This window comes from Scyliorhinus canicula, chromosome 21 (genome assembly GCF_902713615.1).
Source record: "Scyliorhinus canicula chromosome 21, sScyCan1.1, whole genome shotgun sequence".
Lineage (NCBI taxonomy): Eukaryota > Metazoa > Chordata > Chondrichthyes > Carcharhiniformes > Scyliorhinidae > Scyliorhinus > Scyliorhinus canicula.
The window spans coordinates 4,765,943-4,772,027 of record NC_052166.1 but is presented as its reverse complement, the minus strand read 5'-3'; the positions used below and the strand labels follow the sequence as shown (position 1 = coordinate 4,772,027).

The 6,085-nt window shown below is 49.6% G+C and overlaps 2 non-coding genes across 2 annotated transcripts; one reads left to right on the top strand and one right to left on the bottom strand.

The window, feature by feature from the left end:
• The first annotated feature begins 2,563 nt into the window (after positions 1 to 2,563).
• trnae-uuc lies at positions 2,564 to 2,635 on the top strand. Its single transcript has one exon. It is a non-coding gene; the product is annotated as a tRNA-Glu (tRNA).
• A 1,345-nt stretch (positions 2,636 to 3,980) lies between these two features.
• On the bottom strand, positions 3,981 to 4,052 carry trnae-uuc. The gene has a single exon. It is a non-coding gene; the product is annotated as a tRNA-Glu (tRNA).
• Between the last annotated feature and the right edge of the window lie 2,033 nt (positions 4,053 to 6,085).

Here is a 6,085-nt window from a genome sequence, read left to right as displayed (position 1 = left end):
ATTAGTTTAATAACATCGAGAATCAGGCGCTTTGGGAGGACTAACGCATGGAAGTCCAGAGGATCAGCTGTGAAGAGAGGCTGGGGTTGCTTTCCTTGGAGCAGAGAAAGCAAGAGGTTTACAGAAGTGTGAGGGACAGGAAGGAACCATTCCTCTTGGCGGAGGGGTCAATAACTTGGGGGCATAGATTTAAGGTAAGGGGCCAAAGGCTTCGAGGGGGTGAGAGGGAAACTTTTTTCACCCAGAGGGTGATGCCAATCGGGAACTCGCTGCCTGAAAGGGTGTTGCAGGCCGAGACCCTCACAACATTTCATTAGTATTCAGATCAGCACTTAAAATAATGAGGGGAATAGGTAGGATAGATGCGGGCGGGTTGTTTCCACTGGCGGGTGAAAGCAGAACTAGGGGGCATAGCCTCAAAATAAGGGGAAGTAGATTTAGGACTGAGTTTAGGAGGAACTTCTTCACCCAAAGGGTTGTGAATCTATGGAATTCCTTGCCCAGTGGAGGCTCCTTCATTAAATGTTTTTAAGATAAAGATAGTTTTTTTTGAAGAATAAAGGGATTAAGGGTTCGGGCCGGAAAGTGGAGCTGAGTCCACAAAAGTTCAGCCATGATCTCACTGAATGGCGGAGCAGGCCCGAGGGGCCAGATGGCCGACTCCTGCTCCTAGTTCGTATGTGCTGGAAAATGGGATTCAAGTAAATGGGTGCTTAATGGGGCAACCCACACACCGAAGGGCCTCTTTCCGTATACATAGAACATGCAGTGCAGAAGGAGGCCATTTGGCCCATCGAGTCTGCACCGCCCACTTAAGCCCTCACTTCCACCCTATCCCCATAACCCCTCCTAATCCTTTTTTTGGACACTAAGGGCAATTTAGCATGGCTAATCCATCTAACCTGCACGTCTTTGGACTGTGGGAGGAAACCAGAGCACCAGGAGGAAACCCACGCAGACACGGGGAGAACGTGCAGACTCCGCACAGACAGTGACCCAACGGGGAAGTCGAACCTGGGACCCTGGTGCTGTGAAGCCACCGTGCTAACCAGGTGTGCTACCGTGCTGCCCGTGGTTCTAGTAGTGTGACGTCATCCATTTTGGTGGGAAGAATCTGTACATCGGTTCAACTTGTGTCGACATACGCAGCTCTCTCTGCTCTCAACCCCACTTTGGCATTGGAAAAGGGGCAAATGCCTGGCACTCGGGCGATTAATTAGTGCCACGCAGCTGCAAAGCAATGACCAGCTTCAATGAGAGAGAGATTCTGACCATCTCCTCTTGACATTCAATAGCATTACCATCACTGAAAGCCCCACAATTAACATCCTGGGGGTTACCATTGATCAGAAACTGAACTGGACCCAGCCGTATAAATACTGTGGCTACCAGAGCAGGTCAGAGGCTGGGAATCCTGCGGAGAGTAACTCACCTCCTGGCCCCCCCCAAAGCCTGTCCACCATCTACACGGCACAAGTCAGGAGTGCGATGGACTCTCCCACTCGCCTGGATGAGCACGGCTCCGACATCACTCGAGAAGCTCAACACCATCCAGGACAAAGCAGCCCCCCCCACCACTCACTCTGCTCGATCGACACGCTAAAAACCTCCTTCAACACCCACTCCCTCCACCCACCGACGCACAGCGGCAGCCGTGTGTACCGTCTACAAGATGCACGGCAGCCACTCGCCAAGGCTCCTTCGACAAGCGCCGCACAAACCCGCCATCTCTACCCCTTGGAAGGACAAGGGCAGAGACGCCATGGGGAACATCCGCCTGCAAATGTATCGGCCGTTGGGTCAGAAACAAGTAACTCCCTCCCTAACAGCGCAGTAGGTGTACCTACACCACATGCAGCGGTTCAAGATGGCGGCTCACCCACCACCTTCTCGAGGGGCAATTAGGGACGGGGCAATAAAAAAAACGCCGGGCCCGGCCAGCGACGCCCCACGTGCTCTGAATGAGTGGACGGAACAATAGGGGCGGACGTGGGCAAACATTGTTTCAAAAAAACAAGGTCCCCAAATCTAACCATGGGCAGCCTACCGCGGTGCATTGTGGGGAGAGAAGAGCCAGTGGGGCCTTCCATTGGCACTGCGCACGCGCCACTTCTCCCGCCGTCAGCGCGCCGGCGCGACAGCCGGCCACACACGCGCAGATTCCCTCCACGCCACTACTTCGCGCATGCTCACCCCGTCTGCCGCGGACCCCCCTGGGAGTTGTAGTCCGCGCCCCGTCGCCGCCCCTCTTTAGCCTTCCTGCGGCGGAGCGCGGGGGACTACAAACCCCGCCATGATGGTGAAGATCGGGCAGCCGAAGGACCGACTTTGAAATATATCCACATATACATGTCCGCACAGATCCATCAGTTTAAATCGATTAAAAATGCGGGGGCAGGAGAAACCTGACTCACTCAAGGCGCTGCCCAGCCCCCGGTGCTGCCAAAAGGTGCGGGGAAGGTGCCGCCATGAGCGATTGCAATGCATTACGTCATCGGAAAGCCAAGCTGACTAGGCCGCTGTGTAGCCTCGTATAGCGTCTGCGCCCGCCGAGTTTTCAACTTCCCATATGGTCTAGCGGTTAGGATTCCTGGTTTTCACCCAGGCGGCCCGGGTTCGACTCCCGGTATGGGAATTAACTTTTTGCCCTCAGCTAGGCTGGCACAATGTCATCTTAATTAGATAATTGACACCAATTTAATAATTGAAATTTCAAACTATTTTCACATTTACAGCATTAATTTAATAATTACAATCTCAAACTATTTTCACATTTATAGCATTAATTTAGTAATTGCAATCTCAAACTATTTTCACATTTACAGCATTCATTTAATAATTACAATCTCAAACTATTTTCACATTTATAGCATTAATTTAGTAATTGCAATCTCAAACTATTTTCACATTTACAGCATTCATTTAATAATTACAATCTCAAACTATTTTCACATATATAGCATTAATTTAAGAAATGCAATCTCAATCTATTTTCACATTTATAGCATTAATTTAAGAAATGCAATCCCAAACTATTTTCACATTTTCAGCATTAATTTAATAATTGCAATGTAAAACTATTTTCACATTTTCAGCATTAATTTAATAATTGCAATGTCAAACTATTTTCACATTTACAGCATGAATTTATTAATTTCAACCTCAAACTGTTTTTTGGACTTGGTGTCCCACTTGGTAACGCAAAACTTGAGCATTGAAAAAAGAGAAAACTTGAAAAAAGAGACGTGCTGTTGAAGCTTTGCGTCTTGCACTCCTCAGGTCAGATTCACACAGACACCAAATCTCAAAGGGAACGACAGAGCTCTGAGATGCAGACGGATCTGGGAGTCATAATGCATGAATCGCGAAAGGTTAGTCTGCAAGTACGGCAAGTAATTAGGAAAGCCAATAAAATGCTGTAGATTCAGCAGCCCGGTAGCACAGTGGTTAGCACAGTTGCTTTACAGCTCCAGCGTCCCAGGTTCGATTCTCAGCTTGGGTGACTGCCTGTGCGTGTTCTCCCCGTGTGTGCGTGGGTTTCCTCCGGGTGCTCCGGTTTCCTCCCACAGTCCAAAGATGTGCAGGTTAGGTGGATTGGCCGTGCTAAATTGCCCTTAGTCCAAAAAAGGTTGGGTGGGGTTACTGGCTTCCGGGGAGAGGGTGGAGGCGTGGGCTTAGGTGGCGTGATCTTTCCAAGGGCCGGTGCTGACTCGATGGGCTGAATGGCCTTCTTCTGCACTGTAGACTCTACAATTCAGAAATTCATAAACGCTGACAGCACAGAAAATGAAATGAAATTAAAATGGCTTATTGTCACAAGTAGGCTTCAAATGAAGTTACTGTGAAAAGCCCCTAGTCGCCACATTCCGGCGCCTGTTCAGGGAGGCTGTTACGGGAATCGGACCGTGCTGCTGGCCTTCCTTGGTCTGCTTTGAAAGCCAGCGATTTAGCCCTGTGCTAAACCAGCCCCTAAAAGTTAATTCCCATACCAGGAGTCGAACCCGGGCCGCCTGGGTGAAAACCAGGAATCCTAACCGCTAGACCATATGGGAAGTCAGTTGGCCCATCGTGTATAAAGATGGTCTATAAAGATCTGACTACACCCATCCCAGTTTCCAGCACTTCGCCTCGTATGAATATCTGAATACGTCTTAAATGCGATGAGAGTTTGTGACTCAACTCCCTTTCAGACAGTCAGTTTAGGACTCACGTCACCCGCCGGGTGGAAAAGCTTCTCAACTCCCCCCTTAGCCATCTACCTATTACCTTGAATCAATGCCCTCCGTTGCATTGACCCCTCGACCAATGGATAAAGTGGCTTCCTATCCCTCCTACATAGACTCCTCATAATCTTCTACACCTCTATCAGGTCCCCCCCCTCAGGCTTGGCCGCAGCAAGCAAAACAGTCCAGCCTAGACAAGCTTTGCCCATACCTCAAACATTATTGTCCATTGTGAGGAGAATTGAATATAAAAGTCGGGAGGTTGTGCTTCAGTTGTACGAGGCACGGGTCAGACCACATCTGGAGTATTGGGGACGGCGTCGGTCTCCTTATTTGGGGAAGGATGTAAATGTGTTGGAAACAGTTCGGAGAAGGTTTACCAGGCACATTCCAGGAACGGGCGGGTTGTCCGATGAGGGAAGGTTGGACAGGCCGGGATTGCATCACGCTGGGAGTTTTGAAGATTCAGAGGCTACTCGATCGAAACTTTTCAGATCCTGAGGTGGGGTCTCGACAGGGTGGCTGTGGAGAGGATGTTTCCTCTTGTGGGAGAATCTAGAATCGGGGTGAGGGGGGGGGGGTCACGGTTTAAAACTAAGGGGGTCGCCCATTTCGGACGGAGGTGAGCAGAAATCATTTCTCCCAGAGGGTCGAGAATCTCTGGAACTTTGTTTCTCAGAAGGCGGGGTGAGCAGAATCTGCGAATGTTTTTAAGGCAGAGGTGGATAGATTCTCGATTAATGACGGGGGGGGGGGGGGGGGGAGGGCGGTGTGAAAGGTTATCGGGGGGTCGCCGGGAATGTGGGGTGGAGGTGGCACTCCGATCAGCCATGTTGTCCGCTATTTCTACTGCAGGGGAAGAGATTGCTGATTGGTCAGCAAGTGGAATCTGATCGGTCGAGGCGTTGCCATAGACATGGAGAGCGCACCAGGGTGCAGTTAACTGCCAAGGTTTTGTTTAAATTCAGACCGGGCAAGTTGACGCTGTTTATGAGGCGTTGCTGTGGGGAATTAGAAAAGGTACAGACACAAGGGGCAAAGTGGCATGAATTATTCTGTATTTTTGAAATATCCGAAAAGGAAATACTATCCTCCTCCCAGTTGGCAATGTTTCAGTATTCTGTCTCATCCGTGAATTTAGTAAAGACCCACGCATACGGGGGTACATGGTGGGAAAGGGTGACGTTCCTGTGGAAAGTCGCAAACGGTAAAATCGCGAAGAAGGGACATGATTTTCTACTTCCATCCCTCATATAGGGTGACACATTGTTCCCGTATTCCGATTATTCCCAGGGCAGACTGCTGGCCTGGTGCTCAGCATCAAACATGGCTGACCAGGGGTCTCTCAGGCCCGCTGTTGTATCTGTCCAATTCAGATACTTTCGCCCAGTTCACTTACTCAAAGATTGTACCTAGGTGTCTTTTTTAAAAATAAATATTTTATTGAGGTATTTTTGGTATTACTTCAACAACAAAATAAACAATGTACATGAATTTATAAACATAGTGCAAAAAGCCTGCTTCCTCCCTTACAGGTCCCACCTTTATTAACCCCCGACTCTAAGCTAAACTACCCCACCCCCACCCTTCTTCTAATGATTAATTTTCCGTGAAGAAGTCGACGAATGGTTGCCACCTCCGGGCGAACCCTAACAGTGACCCTCTCAGGGCGAACTTGATTGTCTCCAAACAGAGAAAGCTAGCCATGTCCGATAGCCAGATCTCCGACTTCGGGGGCTTTGAGTCCCTCCAAGCTAATAGTATCCGTCTCCGGGCTACCAGGGAAGCAAAGGCCAGAATGTCTGCCTCTTTCTCCTCCTGGATTCCCGGGTCTTCCAACGCCCCGAAAATCGCCACCTCTG